Source organism: Lathyrus oleraceus, chromosome 4 (genome assembly GCF_024323335.1).
Source record: "Lathyrus oleraceus cultivar Zhongwan6 chromosome 4, CAAS_Psat_ZW6_1.0, whole genome shotgun sequence".
Lineage (NCBI taxonomy): Eukaryota > Viridiplantae > Streptophyta > Magnoliopsida > Fabales > Fabaceae > Lathyrus > Lathyrus oleraceus.
In genome coordinates this window covers 91035796-91062430 of record NC_066582.1, presented here as the reverse complement: position 1 = coordinate 91062430, position 26635 = coordinate 91035796, and positions in this window count along the sequence as shown.

Sequence of the window (26635 nt, the reverse complement as noted above, 5' to 3'; positions counted from 1 at the left end):
ATTTTCTGGATATAATCAAATCAAGATGGCACCTGAAGGTATGGAGAAGACCATGTTCATTACACCTTAGGGAACATTCTGTTATAGAGTGATGCCTTTCGGTTTAATGAATGTTTGTGCAACTTACCAAAGAGCAATGACTACTCTTTTTCATGATATGATGCATAAAGATATTGAAGTCTATATTGATGATATGATCGCTAAATCCATTGATGAAGAGGAACATGTAAAGCATTTGTTGAAGCTATTCCAGCGTTTGAGAAAGTACAAACTCCGCTTGAATCCCAATAAGTGTACATTTGGTGTTTGTTCTGGTAAGTTGTTGGGATTTATTGTCAGTGAGAAGGGTATTGAAGTTCATCCTTCCAAGGTCAAAGCAATACAAGAGATGCCTGCATCTAAAGTGAGAGATACAAGAGCCATTGGAAGATTCCTAAGAGCTTTGCTTGATTGATTGATTGCTTGAGTATACACTTATTTTCTTGCTTATTCCAAAGGATGGGAGCTACTTGGATCATCAATATGATCTCAAGAAGGGAACTCCATTTGTGGTCTTATTTCTTCTCCTTCATCTCTTGTATGCTTAGGACTTAGCCATTCTTCTTCTTCCCTCCACTCTAACCCAAGCCAAAACTTTTGTGCAAACATTAACATTTGTTTTCAAACATTAGAAACCTAAGCATTATGATTTTGATTTTCAAACTTTCTTTTCATAACACTTCTTTTGAATTGAATCTTTAAGTCAACTTTGACCATATTTTGTAAATACTTTTCATTGGTAAATATAACCCATTCAAATGGTTTGTGGTTTCAATGGCCACTTTTTTATCAAAAACTTTTCATAACCTTTAGCTATTAGGTTTGAGTTATCCTTGAGGTAGATATAATACTCACCTATATCCTTAGTGATGAACAATGAGTCTTCCATGCTTATTATAGGGTTAACCCCTCACTAGCATGTTGAAGTTATCCTCACATGATGGATTTGTGGTTTTAGGTTGAGTTTTCTCCCTTGGATAACAAAAGACCTTAAGGCTTTTGGACCAATCAATTCACCAACTTGTTTTGAGATTTTTACCCCGAACTACGAGGTTTTGATCCTAATCTTTTTTTGAGATGGTACGTAGGCAGTGGGTTTATCCATTCAAACACAAAATTGTAAATAATGTGTACATTCTTCTCTCATCTCCCCAATCATGTTTGCACAAATAATTTCTACAAAATACCAACCTACCTTACAACAAATTGTGAAAAGGGCTCCCTAGGAGTACCTAGGATGTTTTGGGTGCTTAAAACCTTCCCATTGCATAACCAACCCCCTTACCCCGATCTCTGACATTTTTATTAGTTTTTGATTCGATAAAACTTCTCGGTTTTTGTTCGCTTTCTAACCTTTCCTTTGGATAAATAGAAGTGCGGTGGCGACTCGACTTGTATGGCTTACTTTTGATTTAGTCAATAAATCTAAAGGTAACGAATACCCCACTACAGAGAACACTCAACCCACTTATCACAAGCATGAATCCTTGAGCCAAAACATCTTCCAAAGGAATGGAAGAAGGCCAAGTTTCCACATAATACCATGAAAGGGGGATGATTTACAATCTCACTAACTAGAATGCTTATGCCTTTATGTCACAAATTTAGTGTTATGTTAAGCAATCAGAATTGGACTTATGTAGAAGTCACAACTATTTGAGGTCGGACATTAGAATTTTGGTATTAATGCATGTTAGAGACATAGTATAATGGACTATACTCATGAAACATACCACACTCAAAAAAGAATATGCAAAAGGTGTGGCCTAATCTCATCCATACTCATGTCAATTTTTCAATCAACTAGCATTAGGACTTTGAGATGTCATAGGCCAAATGGAATGAATGAATGAAGAAAGGGAATAAGATGAAGTGAGAGGGGAATGGATCAAAACACAATTTCGTCAAAGGAGGATTTTTACCAAATTAATATCATCCATTCATTTTGGGAGATGGAATGTACATTCCATCAATCCCCTAAATCCAATGATATTAATTTGACAAAGTTAAATCAACCTTGACCAAGGCCCAACAACAAGAGTTAAACATTAACAAGTCATCACAAATGGTCAACAAATTTATTTGGCATTTATTCAAATTAAAAATACTAAACTAGTGCATTTAAATTAAATATGGTTTGTCCAATTCCTAAAATCTCATCAAAACACCAAAGAAATGGCCATGAGATTTATCATAGGTCAAACAAGGTCAGAGGACCTTGGAGAAAAAAATTCATAATTTTTGGACATTTAAAAATATTTTTAAACAATTAAAAACAAATGCAAAATCAATTAATTCATGAAAAATATTAATAATGATCCAAAAAATAATTTTATATCATAATATGAAAGAGAAAAATATTTGAAATTTTTTGGTGAAAGTCCCATATTTTTTGGATCAATATTGAATTTAATATGAATTATTGAAAATAATGCAATTAAAATGAAAATTAAAATATCAGAAAAAACGTGGACCACTTGATCTCCCTCATTAACTGAGGTGGCAGATCAAGTGGCCAGAAACGCGCGTTCCACCATGCACATGAGTCAGGATGCTACACAGTTGGTAAGCACAATGCACGCGTGAGATTAAAACAAAATAACAAGATCATGTGGCTGTGAGACATGCCAGGGCATGGCCGGAGCTGTAGCTCCGGTCTTCTTCTCCGATGGACCTCACCGGACTGGTCCACCATCAACCATCACCAAAATTAAAAACAAGGACATGATTTCAAAGTAAAAATGGCACTGAGCTCGAATCTAGCCTTAATTCACTCTAACTCCAAGTATATTGAGAGATACATGGAGTTGAAATTTGAGGTACATAAACTGAGTTGCTTCGATTTGGCCTTAAAGCAACTCAATCTTCTTGCCTTCATTGGTAGGACTTCAGACAACCAAAGAATCAATGGAATTGAGCAAGAATTTGAGAGAATCGAAGAGATCAAAATTTCTGGAAAATACCTTCAATAGAGGTCTGGATTCAACTGATCTTGATCTTGCTTGTGCTTGATATCACTCCACTTGCTTGCAGAAGAAGAATTGGATGCTTAAAAGGCTATGGATTCCTGGAGATTTGAATTTCAAAATAGTGGAAATTCAACCTCAAATTCGAATGAATTTCTCAGGTTTATCCTTTGAAAAATGAGGGTTTGAGATGGGGGATCAAAGCTGGTGCGAATGTGTGTTCATTGCTGAGCATATGAGGCTCTATTTATAGTTGAAACCATTGATATTTGCACACTTGAAATCGATTTCCAATTTTGGTCATTGATGATGCATGGGTGCATGGGCGTGCATAGGCCCATAAAATCATTGCCTTAAGTCCACAAATGAATGTTAGATATTCTGAATTGAGCTTGGATTGCAAGGAAAGTGTGCATTTGAATTTGGAGTTTGATCCTTGCCAAGTGATGTCACCATGTTCATGCCATGCGCAGTATATGCATTCCTTGTCCAAAATGACTGAATTTGAGCTCTTTGGAAAGGTGAGATCAAGAGGAACAACTTTTATGTTCAACACTTTTTCATTTGGAGCTTGGAACTTTGAGACATTTAAGGTGGATGTTTGGAAATTTTTGACATATAAAAAAATTTCTAAGTGTCAAGCCATATGTCTCAATATTCCACCTTGCTTAACTTTTTATATGAGCTTAAAATGAGAAAATTGTCTTCATCAAAGTTGTAGATATTTCAAAGAAATTAAAAATGGTCACCAATTTCATGTCATTTGGATTTTAAATTATAGAGTTATGCATTTTTTAAGTTTGTAAAAATCACTTGATCAATGATATAGGTCAAAAGTGACCTATAATGTAACCTCATATCACATGCTCAAAAAAGTTGAATTAGCTCCCACTCCAAACATAAACGTTGAAGTAGACACATTGAATGTGATTGTGTAACTTGTAAATCTTTCATATCATAAAAATTGAGCAAGTTAAGGCCTTGGGAAGTTGACTTTCAAATTAGGGTTTAGACAAAATGACCTATAATGTTTCAACAGAGAAAATGATTTTCCAAGCAAAAATAGATCTAGGTCTCAACATGAAAGTTGTTTGGAATGTAATTTATAGTAAGTTTTATCTTGGAATCATTTTCATATGGTGAAAATTGTTGGAGATAGGGTCTAGGGAGACCCAGTTTTGATTAGATGAATCCATCAGGCCAACCACCATTAACCAACTTCCTAACTTCCAATTCTATTGACTTTCTTGGATCATGGTAGATCATATATGCATAAGACGATAAATTTTGAAGTGTCCCTTAATAAATTTTATCAATTGGTGAGATAGCTTGTTGGAGAAGTTACTCAAGATACCCAATCAAACTAGGGTTTCCAAGGCAAATCACCCTCAAACTCTTGAAGAAAACTTGATCAATATAACATGTAGAAAACATTGGGACTCATATATGATATTCATAACCATTCTTGGATCAACTCTTGGTTGTGCTCTTTGTTCATGAGGGTCTCAAACCCTAGATGTGAACTTGATGAATAAATGGAATCATGCCCTTCCTACAAAAGAGTTAGACAAATGCAAAGACATATTTTTGCTATTTTGGTTAGTGAAATGATAAAATACAAGTATGATATAATCACAAAATACTTGGTGATCTCTCCCAAAACAAGCCCAATGAAAGAAGGGTAAGGAGGATGTCAAGGTGTGATCCCAATGCTAGTGCTTATGATGAAGTTACATCTTAGGGTCAAAATTGGGGTCTTACAGTTGCCCCTATTTAAGGACATTCTAATAGAGGAGGCGAAGGTTAAAATCTTCATGTCGACTCAGTAGAATGGGCTTAAATAACAACATATAGAAACAAATTTTGGTCCCTAAGAGACCTTATGATGCATATGACATGAATGCAAAAGTTAATGCTTTGTGGGGAAATATTGCCACAAAGGAAAAAGAAATCAGAGAGACCGAAAATCCGCAGGAGCACAATGCATTCCGTAAGGAAAACTCACTGGGGAGACAAAGAATCTAGGGAAAAAGGAGTTATGCGTAGGTCAGGCTACGACTTAAAACTACTAGGGGACTCGATGGATTCCATACAAACATGGAAAAGACTCAGTCGGGGAAACAACAACATCTGCAGGGGATACGAGTAAATCAGGATAAAACTTAGGTACTCAAATCATGCAGGGGAAAAACGATTTCACTAAAGAAATGCGCACTCAACTCAACTGGGGAAGATAAACTTCAACACAGGAGGAGCAGAAATCTATTATCTACTACCTGTTACTGGGTAAGGAGATAATAAAGATCTGACAGAGAGAACATTCGTCATCGGTTAGGATGAACATATCAAGGATGACTCGCTGAGGACCACCAGGAGGGAGTATTCATTACCGGTTACTGGGTAAGAATAGCCTTGCTGGGAAAAACTGCAAAAAATATAGGATTTACAACTACCAGTTACTGGGCAGAAGACCAAGGATGAGAATATCCGTCATCGGTTAGGATGAACATATCAAGGATAAACTCAATAGGAAAGAAAATTTGTCACCGGTTAAGATGAACATATCAAGGATAGACTTACCTGGAAATGCCAAGGAGGATACCTGTCATCGGTTAAGATGAACATATCAAGGATATACCAACTGAACAAAAAGGGTAGGAATTACATCTATCAAAAGCTGGATAGAAAACCGTCAGAGAGAAAATCCGTCACAAGTTAGGATGAACATATCAAGGATTAACTCTGCGAGGGGACAAAATAGGATTTACAACTACCGGTTACTGGGTAGAAGACCAATCAAAGAGAAAATATGTCACCGGTTAAGATGAACATATCAAGGATAGACTCCGAAAAGGGGAAAAGTTGGATTTACAACTACCGGTTGTAGCGGGGTATTCGTTACCTTGAGATTTATTGACTAAATAAAAAGTAAATCACATAATTCGAGTCGCCACCGCACTTCTATTTATCCAAAGGAAAGGTTAGAAAGTGAACAAAAACCGAGAAGTTTTATCAAATCAAAAACTAATAAAAATTCCAGAGATCTGGGTAAGGGGGTTGGTTATGCAATGGGAAGGTTTTAAGCACCCAAAACATCCTTAGTACTCTAAGGGAGCCCTTTTTGCAAATGTTCTATGGTAGGTTGGTATTTGTAAAAATATTTGTGCAAACATGATTGGGGAGATGAGAAAAGAATATACAAATTATTTACAATTTTGTTGTTTGAATGGATAAACCCATTGTCTGCGTACCATCACAAAGGTAGGATCAAAACCTCATAGTTCAGGGTAAAAATCTCAAAATAAGTTGGTGAATTAATTGGTCAAAAGCCTTAAGGTCTTTTGTTATCAAAGGGAGAAAACTCAACTTAAGCCACAATCCACCATGTGTGGAGAGCTTCAACATACTAGTGAGGGATCCACCCTATAATATATATGGAAGACTTATAGTCCAATCACTAAGGATAAAGTGAGGTTTACATCAACCACTATGATAACTCAAACCTAATAACTAATGTTCATGAGAAAAAGTTTTAACAAAAGGTGGTCATTGGAACCACAAAAACACACTTGAGTGAATTGTATTTACATGTCAGAAGTATTCACAAAATGAAGTCAAAGTTGACTTAAGGTTCAATTCAAAATAAGTATTAATGAAAAGAGTTTGAAAAAAATAATCAAAGGCATATGGCCTAGGTTTCTAATTTGAAAACAAGGTCTATGTTTGCACAAAATGAGTTTGACTTGGGTTAGAGTGGAGAGAAGAAGAGAAGGGCTAGTCCTAAACATGCAAAGATGAGAGAAGAGAATGAAACCCTTGGAGTTCCTTTCTTGGGATCATAAAGATGATCCAAGTTACTCCTTTCCTTTGGACTTAGCTAGCAACAAGCAATTAACTCAAGCAATCAAGCAAATATTCAATCAAGCTCCTAGGATCCTTCAATTGGACTTGTCTTTTTCTTAACTTGGATGCTCATGACAATGGTCCTTCTAAATAGCTCAAGTTTAGGATCCCTATCACATAAGAACAAACAAATCAAAAAGTTCCACAATGCAATAATAGAAATGGACAAGGAGAGAGTTTAGATTAGGAGTCCTTTCAAGTCAACATCAAGATGTAAGCATTCTAAAGGCATGAGGCCTAGTTGCTCTTCAACAATTTTAGCATTCTAAAGGCATGAGGCCTAGTTGCTCTTGAAACTCCATTAAGCATAGGTAAGGTCCTAATTCTAAGTCCTTTCTCCTTTTTGCATTGGGTTCACACAAACAAAAACAAAACAAGCACAAGGCAATAATATATTTACACAATAATGTGCTCAAGCGAGCAAAAGGCAAATGGCATAAAGATAAACATTAGCTCAAATGAGCAAAGGGAAAAGACAATATGAATAAATGAGCAAGAAATTAAATTGTATTAAAGTAAATTGCAAGAATTAAATGCTTGAATTAAAAGTTAGTAATTAGTAGTTAGTGTTAGTGTGCCATAAGGCAATTTAGCGCTATGTTAAGCAATCGTAAGTGGACTAATGTAGTAGTCACACCTATGTGATGCCGGTCAATAAAACTATAGGCAAATAAACACAAGTTAGAGATCATGACTAGTAAGCCAAGCTCCTACAACTCACCATGCCAAAAGAAAAGAAGATTGGCCTTGTATGGATTTTAGGTTTTTTGCTTGAACAAGAAGCAACCTATCTTGGACACAAAGCAATTCACTTGATCTTTGATCAAGATGAATTTGATTTGGCTCAAAGAAGGTTAAGCCTCTCATATGTCAAGGCTAACCACAAATCATTAACTCATTGGTCAAAAGAAAAAGATGAAGAAAGGAGATGAAGATAGAATGTACAAAATGGAAATTCAAATGACATAACAAAAACACATTGATCAAACATGAATGGAATCAACATCAATCAATGGTAAACAGAAGTGAAATGAAGATTAGAAGTCAAGAAAGGTCAAACATATTTTTGGTATTTTTTGGAATTAAAATAATACATAAAATAAAATGAACAAATAAAGGTCAAGCTTCAAATCCAATTCAAATCAACTTGGATAAGTCCAATTGGATCATCATAAGTCTAACATGGTCAAACAAGGTTTGACAAATTTTCTCAACATTTTTTGAAAACAGAAACTATTTTTAAACAACTAAAAAATGGAGAAAAATAACATAATTGGACTAAAATCTCAAATAAATCTCAAATCAATTAAGAAATTGATGAGAATATTTTTCATAGACTTATCATCATCCAAAGATGTTAAATATTTTTGGCATTTTTGAATATCAAATGGTATTTTAAATGAATTAAAAATAATCAGAAAAGAAATAATTCACAAAAAATATTAAATGGAATCACAAAAATAATTAAAAATCATTTTATGAAACTAGAATTTAAGAGAAAATGTTTGCAATTGGTCCCATATTTTTGTGATTCCAAATAAAGAAGTTATGAATTTTTGAAAATAAATGGAATAAAAGAAAATAAAACAGAAAATAAAAAAATAGAAAAAAACCACAGCGCTTAGATCAACGCTCATTAATTGACGTGGCTGATCACAAGGCTCCTAGGCGGGCGCGTATGATGAGCATTAGTCAACAACGTGGTATGCAGCATTAAATGAAGTCATAACAATGCAAGGCCAGGATTAGATCTGGTAATCATCATCCAACGACCATAGATCAAACGCGTGGGGAAGATGGTGGAAACCACCATCTTCTCCGGTGAGAAGGCATAGTCCGGCCACCAGATGCAGGTTTTGCAACCTTAACTAAAACACGCGATCCATATACCAAATTAAAGCTGAGGTGATGTACATCACCCCTATAACCTTAGTTTTTACTCAAGATCCTTATGGAAGAAGAAATCCGAGGTTGAAAACTAGGTGTTTAATCTGAAGTTCAACAATTCACAAAATTAAAGCCACCACTAGCTTGCCTCTCATATGAGGACTTCAAAACACCATACCAACACAAGCAATGCACAATACATAAGGAGATTCAAAGAAAAACAGTTGAGGCATAAACCTTTGTAGAGCAACTTTTATGAGCATAATTCAACCAATCTTTTGCTTGCAGCTTGATCCTGACTCTTGGTATGAGAGTTAGGCTTAGGAATTAGTGATGATAATCAACTGATGTTGTTGAAAATAACACTTGAAAAATGAAATGAAAACTCAAAATTCCTTTGGTGTGAGGTTGGGAAACGAATTCAGCAGAGATTCAGGCGCCTTCAGGTTACCATTTGAGTGAGGCAATGCATTTTATTTATAGCCACAGCTGATGCAAAGTGTGAGCAAACTTGTGTGCATGAAATTAGGACCTCCATGCATAGGCCTGTACAGGCGCATGTGAGGCCCAAAACCACTTGCAAATGAATGCTGAACATCAACCAAGTTGAACTGGACGTGCAGATTGCATGGTATTGATTTGTGCATGAAGATTTAACATGAAATGCATAATTGATCACAATTGTTCTCCTCTTCGAAAATCCCATTTGGAAAATCCAAACATAAGCATGTAGGTAATGGTTGGAAAGGTCTTGACATAAGGAACAAAAGTTATATTGAACAAAAATTCATTTGGAGTTTGGAAAATTGTGAAAACTGGCCATGAAGTTCAAGGTACAAAACATGTATTTGAAAAAAATTGTCCAAAATGACCAACTTCAAGCTCTTCTGTTTCAATGATGCAAGCCTCAAATGACAAAATCTCCAACATCTATGTTGTATATCTTTTCAAGACAATAAAATTGGACTTAAATTTTGCATCATTTAGATTTTTAATGAGAAAGTTATGGGCACTTGAAGTTGGATTTTTTCAAGATTCAATGGCTTTGGTCCAAAGTGACCTATAATGTTTTGTATTATCACATGTACTTCTTTTAGGATTATGAAAACTTTCCCAACATTACAATTGAATTAGACATCTTAAAATTTCCAATTCACTTGGTCTCACCTCAAAATCATAAAAAATGAAGGAGTTAGGTCCTTGGGAGGTTGACCCAAAATTAGGGTTTCAGTCAAAATGACCTATAATGTTTTGAAATGAATGACGACCTTACCAATTTCAAATGGATTTTTGATGAAGATGAAAGTTGTTCATATGGTTCTTAATAACATTGTTTCGCTTGGGGTCATATTCATTTGACAAACACATCAAAAGTTAGGTCTCAGTGGATTTCAAAATAGTCAGATGAATTGAATGGTCAACTTCTCAAAGCCAAACTTCAAATCTTGATGAATAAATGTTTGAGGATACTCACATAGGCTCATATATGCATAAAATGATGAATTAAAGAACTTCCCTTGATTTAATTTGATCATAGGTTGAGGTTGCTTCATGAGCAAGGCATAGTCAATGCACAGATGAATTAGGGTTTCCTTGGGAAACAATCCTTAAGCCCTTTGGTTTATCTTGATCAAAATGACAAATTGATATGCTTGGGAGGCATATATGATGATTGAGAGATTTGGGGACCATTGTCATGCTTACTTTCATCTTCATCTGGCCATATCAATGAGCATAGGGGCCTCATAGGAGCCTTGGATCACATGACTGCTTGAGCTTAAAAAAAACAAGTTAGTGACATATTTTTGTGCTTTTGGTTAGTAAACAAAATAAAAAAAGCAATAATATACAATTCAAGCATGTTTGGTGGTCTCAAACCAACTCACACAAGTCCCAACCCAAGGGTTAAGGAGCTAAGATGCTATGATCCTTGAGGCAAAATGCAATGAGCAATGATATGATTCCATGAGGGATCTTAGGGTCAAAATTAGGGTCTTACACCGGTTACTGGGTAGAAAACCAATCAAATAGAAAATTTGTCACCGGTTAAGATGAACATATCAAAGATAGACTCCGCACAGGGGAAAAATAGGATTTACAACTACCGGTTACTGGGTAGAAAACCACAAGGAGAAGAAAACCTGTCATCGGTTAAGATAAACATATCAAGGATTAACTCTCTAAGGAACAAAATAGGGATTACAACTACCTTTTTACTGGGTAGAATACCAAAAAGGAGAATATTCGTCACCAGTTAAAGTGAACATATCAAGGATATACTCAGGCAGGGAAAAGAAAGATATCCGTCACCGGTTAGGATGAACATATCAAGGATATACTTCCTAGGGACTCTACTGAGGGGATAAATAAGGGTACTTTTGTTGGGTATTGGGCAAGAAGTAACAAACTGCAAGCTAAGAAGAATATTACCAATTACTGGGTAATAGACTCTTAGGGGACCCAAGCATCTATCTAGGTAAGAGCTAGAAAGAAACAATCAATCAAGACTCAACCCAATGAGGACATAACTCAAGGGGAGTAATTCCATCTACATAATCTACTGGAGGGAAACTGAAATAACAACCATCCACGAGGAAATAAACTCATTGGGGAAACAGAGAAAGGTTAAAGTCTTTCTGCTTTAGGGCTGACACTCTACAATTGAAGGAGGACAGACACCAGATTTTGGTATGGGGATAAAATACCGCCATAACAGAGAATAAGCATCTCAAACAAATATGAAGATGCAGGATATGCAAATTACGAAATTATATGAATGTATATGTATATGTATATATTATGCTGACAAAACGATCACAAAGGATACAGAGGTGTCGTAAAGAATTTGAACCAACAGTATAATCCTCGGTCAATCCATAAAATATGGAGACAACTGCTGGAGAACAGAGAGATCGACATCCCAAAGGTTCAAACCTAACTGGGGAAGGAGGAGATCTACAGAGGATAGAATAATATCAACTCTGTGGGGAATTTTAGGTCAACACCATGAAAATGGGAGACAACCCTACGGAGAATAATCAATAATAAAAGTTGCTCAGAAACCAGGAGGAAAGTCTGACTGGGAGCAAGTTGAATAGCGATTGGTGGGGGACACCAAAGAGATCCACTGGGGAAAATCAACCATCTCTGAAGATAAACCCTGCTGAGGAAATACCAACTTCGCTGGGGAAGGCAGAAACTCTGTCGGGGAAAACAACACACCGCAGGGTATCTAAATCAACCAAATCAGTTGGGGACAAGGAAAGAAACTCCACTGAAGATCCAACACTCCGCCGAGGAACTGAATTAACACAAACGTCTAGGGATACCTGAAGGGTTAACTGCCTGGGGAACCTCTGATGTTTCACACTTAAGGACTTGCAATCCATTTAAATGCTGTTGATATTCCTTTTACTTGCATTGGAAAAATTCTTGCTTTTATATATTAAGGAAAAAATGATTTTGATTTAAAAATTTAATTTCAAAATGATCATAATAAAATTTAAAACTATTGGCTGAAGTCAATAAGAGTAGAAACAATTTGGATAAAAGCTCAACTTTATTTAATAGAATGGTAGTCTGTAAATGACAAGACTCCATAGATTTTTCAAAGTCGAAAATGGTAATTTACATAAAAAAGGGTTACATTGATATACAAATGATCCTTAATCCCTCTACCAACTCTTGATATCCACTGTGCTCTTGACCGCTGGGGAGATGAACTGATATCAACCCCTTGTGCTCAAACAAGCCTTCAAAACACTGGAGATCAGCAGAATGCAATTACTTGCCATAATCCCTAATTTTTGCAAAAGTTTCCCCAAGGTGGGGTACTCAACTTATCGGGAAATTCTTTCTGTTTTATGTCTCTAATTTTTGCCTGGATCGCCCTTTCGGGTTTTCAATCCACCGAGACGCTCATTTTTGCCTAAGCCGCCCTTTCGGGTTTTCAACTTAGCGAGCTATTCTTTTATTTTTTAGGCGAAGTATTTCTTGACTGCGTCTGCATTCACAGCACGAGTGAACTCTTCACTATCCATAGTTGTAAGAATCAATGCGCCGCCTGAAAATGCTCTCTTAACAACATATGGGCCTTCATAATTAGGAGTCCATTTTCTTCTGGAATATGGCTTGAACATCAAAATCTTCTTGAGCACAAGGTCACCTTCTCTGAACACTCAAGGTTTGACCTTTTTATCGAAAGCTTTCTTCATTCTCTGCTGATATAGCAGATCGTGACACATGGCAGTTAACCTATTCTCTTCAATTAAATTCAACTGGTCAAACCTAGTCTAACACCATTCAGCTTCAGTCAACTTGGCTTCCATAAGCACACGTAATAAAGGAATCTCAACCTCTACGGGGAGCACTGCTTCCATACCATATACAAGAGAGAAAGGGGTTGCCCCTATTGAAGTGCAGACGGATGTACGATACCCATGCAAAGCAAATGGGAGCATCTCATGCCAATCCTTATATGTGACAACCATCTTCTGGATAATCTTCTTGATGTTCTTGTTCGCAGCCTCAACAGCCCTATTCATCTTGGGTCTGTAGGGAGAAGAATTATGAAACGATGTTCATTCGAAGCTTTGGGCTCAATCATCCCAATCATATCAATTCCCCACATGGAGAAGGGCCATGGGGAAGAGATGACATTCAATAGTGTCGGAGGAACATGAATCTTATCAGCATAAATTTGACACTTGTGGTACTTCTTCACAAATTTGCAATAGTCAGATTCCATTGTCAACCAATAGTAACCTGCTCGCAACATCTTCTTTGCCATTGCATATCCATTGGAATAAGTACCAAAGGAACCTTCATGCACTTCGGTCATCAACAAGTCTGCTTCGTGTCTATCCATGCATCTGAGCAAAACCATATCGAAGTTTCTCTTGTACAGTACAACACCATTCAAGTAGAAATTACAAGTCTGCTTCGTGTCTTCCCATTCATTTGTTTGACCTATGATATCTCTATATCCTAAGGCTAGTTGATTGCAAAATCAACATAAGCATGGATGAGATTAGGTCCATCCCTTTTGCCATTTTCTTTTAACTGTGGTATGTTTTAGGAGTATGGTTCATAATATCATATCTCTAACATGCATTAACTCTAAAATTTATATTGTCCGGCCTCAAATAGTTGTGGCTTCTACATAAGTCCAATTACGATTGCTTAACATAACGCTAAATTTTGACACAAAAGGCATAGCATTCTAGTAAGTGAGATTGTAAGTCTCCCCTCTTTCATGGTATTATGTGGAAACATGGCCTTTTTTCCTTCCTTTGGAAGATGTCTTGGTTCAAGGATCCATGCTTGTGAATAGTGGGTTGAGTGTTCTCCAAAGAATGGCTTAAACAATTGAAAAGCAAAAGTAATACTAACTTCTAATCAACTAACAACTAACATTTAATTTCGAGCCTTTTACTTTTATGCACTCATTTTGCCATTATTCATACCATTTAACTTGTTTACTTTAATGTCATTTTCACTTTTCTCACTTGAGCCATACTTTGTGATTATATTGTGATTGTATATACTTGTTTGTGTTTGTGGTCCTTTGACCTTAATGTACATAATAACAATAAAAACCCTAAAAGACATTTGTGTGGACTGTTGGATTTGATCTGAGACTTTGGACATAGAATTAGGCAACACTCCCTATGCAAAAGGACTTGGCCAATGCCAACTTTCATGAAACCAAGTGCTTGAGAAGTGAATTTTCATCTGATGAAAGTATTGTGACCCCATTTGAGTTCATCTGTTACATGGTCTTATTGAAGTTGTTACTTTGAACTTGTGTCTAATGCCTATCTTTGAAGTCATCTGATACATGGGAGATTATGAAGAAGATCACGGAGTTGCTAAGCTTGGATGTGACTATCTTTATTTGATGTCTTGCTCTTCATCTTTCTATTTGTGTATTGATATTGCTTGATTCTAAAGTCCAAGGGAAAATTGGGTTTCTATATGACATTCTTGTCTATTGGATTGCATCTCATTGGTTAGATCTTTTCAACTCTTAACTTTTAAATTTGTACTTAGGATTAGTCTCTTCATCTCCTCCCCCACTTCTTTAATTTTTAATCTCTCCCTCCTTTTAAAAATCTTCTTTGCTTGTGATTTCTAAACTTAGACTTTATTGCAAATTAGAAACTTTTGTCTTATGTCATTTCATTTTCAAACTTTTCTCTTAAATCAACTTGTAAATGAATCTAATCATATTGACTTAAAATTTCAAAAGCCAAAAAGAACCAACACTCATTCAAACTTTTTTAGGCTTTTTCTGTCTTTGTTAAACTTAAACTTTTGTTAAAAGTAATGCACTCACTTTGAAATTGTTACTACGAACTACAAGGTTTTGATCCCTCATTTTATGTTGGTACGTAGGCACAAGTCCGAATGTCTTGTCAAACACAAAAATATAATTAATGAATTCTTTTCTCATCCCTCCACTCTATTTATTGCAAATATCATTCTGTACAAAAACACATATGTACACAAAAAAGGGCTCCCTAGGAGTACCTATGACACTGTGGGTGCTAACACATTCCCTCTGTGTAACCAACCCCCTTACCTGTAATCTCTGGAATTTTATTAGTTTTGATTTGAAAACTTCTTATCTTTGGGTTTTGTTCATACTTTCCCCTTTTCCCTTGGAAACAATAAAAACGCGGTGGCGACTCTGGTTTTATTGACGTTAAGTTTATCTATAGCTTAATGGTCACGAAGTTATCGCTACACACCCCAATCATCTATAATATCCTATAGAAACCTCTTGAGATATTTGTGTATATCTATAGCATAATGTTTTTAAAACTATGATTGTCGGTAAAGATAATGTAAAATTCTTGGAGTTGTTTATCTTCAAGTCAAGTTTATTCTTCATGATAAAGTATATGATTGTCGGTGATAATAATGTGTTGTAATAATTTTCACATAATATTATTCTTTGATTGTCTATTTACAACGAACGTGATTTTTTCTCCACTTTTAAAGTTTTTATATTATATTCTTATATTATGATTGTACTCCTCTTTATTTTTTTATATTTAATTTGTTTTTTCTTAATAGATATCCAAAAAAAAAAGTGAGATCATAAATACTCGTCCAAAGAGCTAAATTAAAGATCTTAGTCTAAAATATCACAAACAATAAAAAGAGATGTGACTTTTGCATATCACATGCATAGTCTCTAATATTGTACTGCGTACAAATTCTTATAAACTATTTTAATGGGTGTAAAATAGTCATTAGAGACTTTGAAAAGACTACATTATAGTCTAATAACTTAAGTATGTGCATATTCTTATTGTTGTTGTAATTGCATCGACTATCAAGTATAATAGAAAATCTTTTAAATAATAGAAAATCTTTTAAAGTATACTATATGCTACATTAGGAATAAAGATGGTGAATTAGTATAAATCATTTTTAAGTATAACTTTACCTTTCTTTCTATCTCTTTAATATCCATTTTGATCTTATTTAAAAAAATTAAATTAAATTTACTCAGCAATATATATATATATATATATATATATATATATATATATATATATATATATATATATATATATATATATATATATATATATATATTTTCAAATACATTATTTATTTAATAAATTTAAAAAAATAATTTAAGAAAGTCAGTTTTAAACATTTTTTTCGTTTGCTGGTAACTGCAAAACCAAATACACACTAAATCAAAATTTTAAGAAATTGGATTAGATTGTAGATTGGATTGATCGAATTGGAAACTAGACGAATTTTGCATGATTGTTAAATTGGTAAATTACTGGATTAATGAAAATCGATTAGACCCGACTAAAACTGACGGGTTAAATGTTTGTTTTTTTCCAGACGAAACTATTTTGTTTTAATAATTAAAGAAATATAAATAGATTTTTGTTTAAAACTTATTTGGAACAATTTTCCCTCTTTAAAATTAAATTTATTATACATTGCACTTATTTTATTATTTATTTATGTTGCAATTAAATATTATTCATAACTTATTTAAATTTGTATTTTGGATTATTTTATTTGTTAATAATGTTTTGAATTTGAATTATATTTAAAATTCGAATATAAATTGATATTTTAAAATTTTGAAATTTTATAAGTATCGTGATTTTTTTAGAGACTTAATTCGATTAGATCGGTTTAATAACGGTATAGTTTTGTTATACAGATTAGTTTATTCAACCTAAATATTCAATTTAATCAGATGAATTAAACGATTCGAGTAGTAATTCAGGGATTCGATACAATACCTTCACTTATTTGATGATCATCCGATATTAAAAACACTACCCTAAACAAACAATGAGAATAGATGTTGTAAACCACTCTTCCACTGACAACAAGCTTCACAATTGAGTACCATTGGCTGACCCCAAAGAAGTGGCATTGGTTAAGATTTCATCTCATAATTTCACCCTCCATGATGAAGAATTATTAGCTTTTTCAATGTCCTCTGTACTTTTATGATCTCTATACAAGTGTTTGCCGACTTTCTAGAACAGAACTCATGAGTACCACAGCGATAGTAACAAGTTTAGGACTGAACTCTATCGTCCTTCACTTTCCAAGAAAGACATGTCATCATATCCCTTTCTTGTTGCATTTGATATTTTCTTGAATTAAGAGATTTAATGGTGTACAGGTAAGAGATTCTAAAACCACACTGTTTGCTGTGTTTCTAAGTTTCTTCTTGTGACATTGTTTAATCAGTTTGCACTTGTGATCTGTGCAAAACCCCGTTTTCCAACACCCACGCATTCAACATAGTTTGAGACATGTTTGTACTAACTTGCACACAAAACCAATGTAGTTAATGGAAAGAAGTTTGATTTATGCATTTTTACCATTTTAATAATAATAATAATAATCATATTAGATATTTAATTTTTTTAATTTTTATCATTATTACTTTTAAAAAATATAAATAATACGGATAAAACTATTGATAAGATAAAAGATTTTACACTAATGAAGTATAACAAATAAATTTACAATAAAAATTATATATTTTATTCATATACTACCTTGTGACTATTATAAATGAATCTATTTTTTAAAATTTATTGAACAGTTTTATGTATTCGATTTATATACACATTAAATATATTAATTATTTAATTTATTTAATAGTAACTAGAGTAGCAGATGTGTCAAGAATTTTATTGTATAAGATGTAGTTTTAACACAAATTTTTGCAATTCACTGTACTACTAGTTTTGTAAACTTTGAGTTAAACTCAATCAAATTTTTAAGGTAGTATTAAAAGTTATTACATTTTTTTTCATTATCAGAATACTCATACTAAATCACATGAATGCTAGGTTTGAGATGTCCAATTCCGAGGTGAAATAAAGTTTAAACATAAATTTATAACTAGAATCATCTTCATTTTAAATCAGTTTAATAAAGATGAATTAAATTTAATATAAAAATGTAATACTCCTCTATTCCATAATAAATGATTCAATTGACAATTTTACAGAAATTAAATAATTGTATAAATGAAAGAAATAGAATAATGTTTGTGGTAAAAAAGTGCATTGAAAAACATAAAAGGATAGTTGATTTTAAGACAATTTTATTTTACAATTGTGTCATTCATTTTGAGATGGAGAGAGTGTAGTATTGAAGGAAAAATTTGTTGCACGTCAATCTCATTTAAAATAACTTAATTGGTAGATGTGTCGAGACATTAACTATAAAGGTGTGGATTCAAATTCGCGATATTCCACTTATTCACCTTCAAGATGATGAAATTTCAACCACTTATTTGGACAACATAACATGATTGAGCTCTTAACTTATGTGCATTTGTTCGGTCTTGGTACTGATATAATAATTAATTAATTAAGATCAAATGATACAGAATTGATTATGTAGAAAATCATAACAAAATTTTTTTATGTATCAAACACAAAGATAGAACATAAAGAAGATAAACTCTCACTAATCTAAGACATCATTGGGGACAACAATCATATTAAAGACCTAAATTGTCAAAATTTTGATTAGTAAGCCACTTAGCACAATGTTTCTATTTATATGTTCTATCCTTCAATAACAACAATTTATAAGCCAATAAAGTTTATAAAATAGTTGTTGAAACATTATTCGACTGAGTTATTTCAGAATATAGCTCGAGTTGTCTTTCAATTATTTTATTTTTTTATATGCAACCAAGTGACATAAATACTTATAGTCATGTAGGATACCAATTATATATAGGCATCCAAAAGGGTTAGAGTCGAACATCCTAATGATCTCCAAATTATCTATCTCTAATATGAGAGCACAAGTTCTTTTATTCTCTACAACAATCCTTATGGTTGATTCATTTCAACAATTCAACTTTTGAATTTTCATATTTGTCAGACCTCATTATATATACGCTTATTCCGAATTCATATACATAAGACAATACATAAGATTCCCAAAATCGAAAAAGTATAAAAAACTTAATTTTTTAAATTTCCATATTCTTTTATTTTGAACAATGATTAAGACTTAATAGTCTCCTTTGATAATTGAGACATACCCTAATTTATTATCTTTCATGTCAATTTTATTTTCAACTTTATTGATATATACCTTTTGTGATAACAGAATGATACTTTGAGAATAATCTCTAAGTATCTAAAAGTATCTAAAAATATTTGTCTAAAAATATTCTTTAACTTGGGATTAAAGTTTATATTTCTCAAACTTTTCAACAACTCTAGATTGTCACAGATCATGATTAAATTAACTATATAATATTTGAATTTAAAAGACAAATTGAATTCATCATTAAAAAAAGTTATAATATTAAAATAAAATTTTATCCATTCATCAAGTAGTCTTCTAAATACAAATCATATTTTCTTATTATTATTTATTTGCCTTTATCCTTTGAGGTATTTACCGGATGAACACTATTTTATTTTCTCTTACTTTCAATTTTTTCTTTATTGCACACTTTATGAAATTATTTATATTAGAAAATAATTTCTAACTTTAATAGTTATAAACTTAATTGTGCAAAGAGAAAATCATATGTTAAATTTTCGACAAAGTTGCATAATTAACGAAACTATAACGCTTTAGCCAGATTAAATAGTTTCATAATATGCTTCTGATATTTTCTTTGCTTAATAATCTTAATGAAAAATCATCACTCAAATGAGAGTTTTTCTTTTGCTTTATTGATTTAGAAGTTTTAAGATCATAGAACTTATCTCATCTTAAATAACACCTCTAATGTCTATGGATTGCAAAGTTTTAATATCATAGAACTTAGTAATTTGGAGTGTACTCACTTTCAAACTTGAGTCTCACTTTAAATATACTAAATTGTGAGAGAATTTGAGTTTATCATCATTATGTAAGGTCTAGATCCAAAAACATAATGTTCGTATTTTATTCCTATAAGTTAGAACTTTTGAGAATCAAAATCTAACATATTTTCTAGATACATAAACTATATTAGTTTATAGATAACACAAAAATGTACTCACCAAAATATCAAGTGCATCATTCATATTGCTAGTGATATTTTGTTACAATGATCAAACACAGACAATTAATATTGATAAACAATAGATTCTTACCATCGTCACATATTTATCATGTAAGTGCAATCAAATAAACACTTGAAAGATTTACACTCATACAATATCATTACTTATATGTCAATAAATTAGTCAGTCAAATAATGGACGTCTTTGACATCAATCATTACTCACATGGATAAAATTAATCAATCATTACTCACATGGATAAAATTAATAATTACTACATATTTACCATCATATATATGCAATTGTTCGGCCAAACTGTGTCTTTCTTTTTACCGACCGTAACAGTTCGCATATTACACGCCACATCTTTTGTAAATTTGATTGAATCAAATTTACACAACAGAGGTTACTTTTGCAACTTATTGTATTAACCAACTCAATCAAAGTTACTTGACATTTTAAAAAATTAAATGGGAAAAATCCTAAATTTACAAGGCATTACTAACTAATGTAAGTTATAATTATTTAAGATGTTCTCAATAATAATATTAATAATAATAAGAATAATAATAATAATAATATATTTATTGACAATCCTTAGTGTGAAAACAAATTCACAATGAAACATAAACTTTATGTATTTATACAAATTGCATGATAAAAAAAATAATATTATTGTATAAAACTTACTATTTATATATCCAAAATAAACTCAAATAACATAATCATGCTAAATGTATAATTTCAAATTAGATAAATATTAAATATTTATATATCCAAAATAAATGTCAAACAAATTCATAAATAATTCCTTAAATAAATTATTTTAAAATCAATATAATAAGTTCTAAAATTCAAAGTATCCATAATTTAAAGAATCAAATCTTTAATTTTACCTTATAATTATGAGAGATTCAATAAACTCCTAAATAAAATCAGAATTTACATAATATATATTAAATACATATCTCCTAAAGAAAATCAGAATTTGCATAAATTTCTTTCGTCCAAAAAAAATATTTAAATTTAATTTTGAATCATATTTTTATCAAATTTAAATTTAAAATTTTTTATTTCATAGCAACGAACTATATTTGAATCAAATCTAAAATTTATAATATATATTATAATATAATATTTATATTGAATTCAAAACTTTATTACTATTTAAATTTCTTTTTATTTCTTCACCTATAATATTATGAACAAAACAAATAAATAATTATCAGCCTTTAGAGATATAAACAAATGAAGCAAAATAAATAATAATTGTATCCTTTTTTCATGAATTTACGACCAACCATAGAAAAGTAAAAAAAAGAAAAGAGAACACACGCAAAACATAAAAAACCATGTCCCTAGAGGTTTTCCTTTCTTGTCAACAACCATTAACAAAAACAAACTATTATCTTTAAAAGGCAAAAACCAATATTTATTTTCTTCAGATTTAAATAACTCAAAATAGTCATTATAAGTATATATCAATTCATCCATGAATTTATAAGAAATGTATAAAAAAAAGTCAAACATGAATTATAATAGTCAACCTTAATAAATCAAATATGAATATCTCCTCTGATACCACTTGTTAGAATTAATTTAATACTTAATTTATAAAAGGTATGCTTAAATAGGAATATCAAATCTATAATCATAATTTAAGAAGAAAGCAAAATAAATATATAAGCATGGATACACATAACCTTATGATCTACAACATATTGATTTATTAATGAGTATAAAAATAGCTGGACGGATCCAAGAAGAAAACTTTATAGGTACTAATAACGATAATCCTAAAATATAAAAAAATATAGGGACAAGTGACTAACACTTGTTGACTTGTGGATCTTCCTCAACCGATACTCTTAATGCCTCAAATACTCTTCATATTGAAAGAAGGGATAATATACTTGTGTACGGTATATTAGGGACCATAACATATATATATATATATAAGATGATGACTAATTAGGATTCTCATTATTTTGAGCGCATATCCAATTAATTAATTAATTAATTAATTACTAAATAAAAATGTAATTAACCTTTTAAATTTATTTGACCATTTAACCAACTAAGACTCTTAATTTGATAAATAACTAACATAACTAACCTATATATTAGTTAAGATGATGATGATCACACTACTAGAAAAAACACATTTAACATCGAAAGTGAAATACATTTAATATCGGCTATAGAGGCGAGGTAACAAATGGCGTGAGAAAGGTGTTACCTCTCGATTTTAAACTAAACGAAGGGTGTGAGAAAGGTCATGGATTTTATTCCCAGGGAGATCTTTTTGGAATTCTTAAATGGCGAAAATAAATGTCCATCGGTTTGTAATTTCACTAACGCATATACCACATTTTCGTCTTGGTTATCTAATAAAACCGATGGGTGAAACACTTTTGAGTTTATTAAATCTAATGTGGATTGCTTACTTCACTAAACCATGTACTTAATATATAACTTCTCAAAATTTATTAGGAAAATAATTATATCAACAAGTGTGTTATATTTGAAGAAAAACTTACATTGATTAGTGATTTTGAAACATCATGCAACTCATCATTCATCTCATGGTGTTTTATGGTTAAAATCTCTCAAATGTTTCAAGTTCTTTATTCAAGACTTATTTTTCTACTAATTCATTCTTGAATGCATAAAATTCGATGCTTTGAAAAATGAACATATATGGAATAAAGTTGAACGAAAACTAGAACTATTAAAGAGATTTTAAAGATAAAATAACATGAGGTGAATGATGAATTGTATAATGCTAGAAAATCATTAATTAGTGTAAGCTAAGTTTCACATGCAACATAATTTTGTATATGATTATTTTCAAAATCAATTTACTAGGTTATATGTTTAAAGAAGGGTTAGTGAAACAAACAATCGACATTAGATATAATAAACTCAACTCGACAGAACAAGATAAGAGTTGCACAAAGAATCACAAAAAAATATAAATTGAATATTAATATCAATGTAAAACTCAAACTCGATAACAATAACTAAACTACAAGATATAGATTTTTATAACTTTCGGTAGTAGAACAACTAAACAACAACAAAAATAAAATGAACAACTCAAAAACAACAACATACATTAAACAAAAACTAAAAAAAATAATCTCTTAACAAAACTACAACAACATCATCAATAAACCTATAACATAAATCAATTTATACAACAACAACAAGATTAAACCTCTAGGGTTTAGAGTCTCAGCAACGCGTCTCAACAACAACAACAAAACAACAAAACAACAACAAGAACAAGAACGTCAATAAACCTATGACATAAATTTATTTAAACAACAACACCAATATTAAACCTCTAGGATTTAGGATCTCAACAACAACAATATCAATAAATCTATAATACAAATTTGTTTAAACAACAACAATAACAACAAGATAAAACATCTAGGGTTTCAAATCTTAACAACAACAAGAAAAACAGTATGAGTAGTGATGTTTGATGTATCAGATCTCTGGAAAAAAAGTAAAAAACAAGATTTAGATCTATGAAGAAGAAACAAGACCACTAGGCATATAACATCTTCCTTTTGAGCATTCCATAGGATGATTTGGATGATGTTCGATGATTTGGCTGTCAAAGTTATTTTTAATCAAAATTCAAGAGTTTTTTTTTATGGTGGATTTCATAATTCTATCGGACAAAATGTTACTTGTAGAGTCACTTTAGTTATATTTTTGAGTTGTATCATTTTATTCTCTCACTGTGTAAATACTCCCCAAATTGTGTAACTCCATTGATGACGATCTCAAGCACCTCTTGATAACCAAACAAGACCCTCATTTTTTTCGCCCATTTATCATAGTTCTTCGAATCAAGAATCGGGAGATTGGTGGGAATTCGATCATTGGAAACGGTTGCCATTGTTGCAGCGGATTAGGATCGATAACCAGAGACTCTGATACCAAATGTAACACACCACCTCACTTTAGTTGTATTTTTGATTTGTATCATTTTATTCTCTCAATGTATAAATACTCTTGTAATATTTCCAATTTAAAATTAATGTCAAAATTACTATTCATCCAATATTTATCTTTTCTCTCTAATTCTCTCTCAACTTCACCTTTCCCAAATTTCTCATCTTTCACCATTGTCAAACCTTCAATTTGAGTTTTATGTTCTAACACAGAATTGTCGCTTGTATACATGTATTTTCGTTCTAGATTTAACTTTTGTTAATCCGTAGTATTTTTGAAGCATCAAATATTTTTGTATATTCTCTTAAATAATCTCATAAAATTAATGTTAATATATATAAACTAAAATAATAATAAAAAAAACGGGACGATAGCATCGTGGAACATAGTGAACACTTAGGAAAATGACATATTTATGCTATTAAAATCCTAATATATTTAATGTCAAAAAGAAATCATAGTATATTAAAGAGTGGAAAATAGCTGCTTCCCTGGTAGCTTCTTGGTATTTATTAGTATTATATATTCCTGTTTTGCAGGGCCATGCAGAGGAGTAAGATTTGTGTTACCTGAAGGATTTAAAGCAAGAATAATCCCTTCAAGACATAAACTGTTCTTTTTAAGCAAAGGGGACCATAATTCAGCATGCAGTGGATTGTTTATTGATCTCTTTTCTCTGATTTGCGGCATTTGAGATACTAGTAATTTATAAGTCACAACCCTTAATTTGTGTACTGCTTTTTGGGATCTTCTAATCTCAATTCCCTAAAGTAGGGGAGAGAGACTCTAATTTTTAAGTGTATTTTCATGGTCCCCAAGATGCATGTGGTTAGGGGAGATCTTCTTGTCTTCTAATTTGAGTGTTCTTTTTAGCTTTTGTTAAAGAAGCCAAAGCATGCCATGCAGCATGTGGTGGCCCCATTGCATATTTTTATCTTGTGCACATAATTTTCAATAGTAAAATTGTACCCTTAGAATCCTAGTAGTGATTGTATTGTGAGCCATTTATTCCTATCATGTTAATCTTGAAAATGGTGTCATTACAATTATAGTACTACTCTACGATTAATGATGATATATGCCCTATAGTTTATTTTATGACAATATTATCATTGTACTGGTAGTAGTAGCTAGTTACTAGCTCCATTTTAAAATAACTGTGGTTTAAAGTTTTTCCACACCACTCTTATTAACAAAAATACAATAATATTCTCAATATATTATACTTTTATTAAATTAATTATATTAATGTTTTAAAAATAATGTAAAGATTAGTAATTAATAAATATAATTAAAAAGTAATAATTATTTTTATATTAAAAAGTGAGAATAACAATTATTTTAAAATAAATTTTATTTCTTTAAACGATCGCCATTTAAAAAAGAAAGGAGAATTTTAAAAAATAGACTTTTAGAATTAAGTTTTATAGGAGAATTTAATCAAAAGATTAGTCAATTAGGGGAGAGCACTTCAAAGTTTAAACTTCAAAGTTTAAATAGTAATTTTTTTCAAACTTATTTTTCAAAAAGAAAGAAAAAGTTCAATCTTAAAGACAACAAGTAGATGTTGCACATGTGTTGGTTTGGATTAAATTTAGTTAAAACCATGATCAACTCATACATGGTACATTGATTTAAGTAAGGTAAAAAAAATTCTTTTTTTTCTTCTTCTTTATATAACTATAAATTATGTGTCACATATTTTTTTAATAAATAGATTAACCTATTGCCACTATTTTTTTTTAAACATAAATATATAAATGCACAATAAAGTTCATCTTGAACATATTTGAAAAAATCAAAGTTACATTACGGTAATACTTATAATTGTATAAATACTTGCAACTGACAAGAATTAATGTTAAAATAATCAAATTGAGGCATCCTAAATAAGTTAAAATCAATTTTTTTACAAAATAAAATAGGTTCAAAAGGTTGTAATTGAAAAAATCAAGATTAAAGACATCAAAGCCATGAATTATCAAATTATAAAAAATAGTCACTCAATAATTCATGGATTTTGTGGGTTTATCCATAATCCAATTATTTTGAATGGTTTTTCATTTTTTAAAATTGTATTCACCTAATAACTTAATCCAATCCAATTTTTTGGTTGAGTTTGAATGGGTTTTATTGAGTTTATCCAACCCATGTACGCCCATAGATGGAAGAGTCTCACAACATTAGTAAAGTATCATATTTAACATTTTTATCTACTTAATATTCCACTCCTTTTCTAAGCGGTTGAAATTCCTATTTATATTAAATTAGGATTAAATTAGATTTGATATTAATAAAGATTCAAAATTGTCATTATGAAGATTGATATTTTGTGCG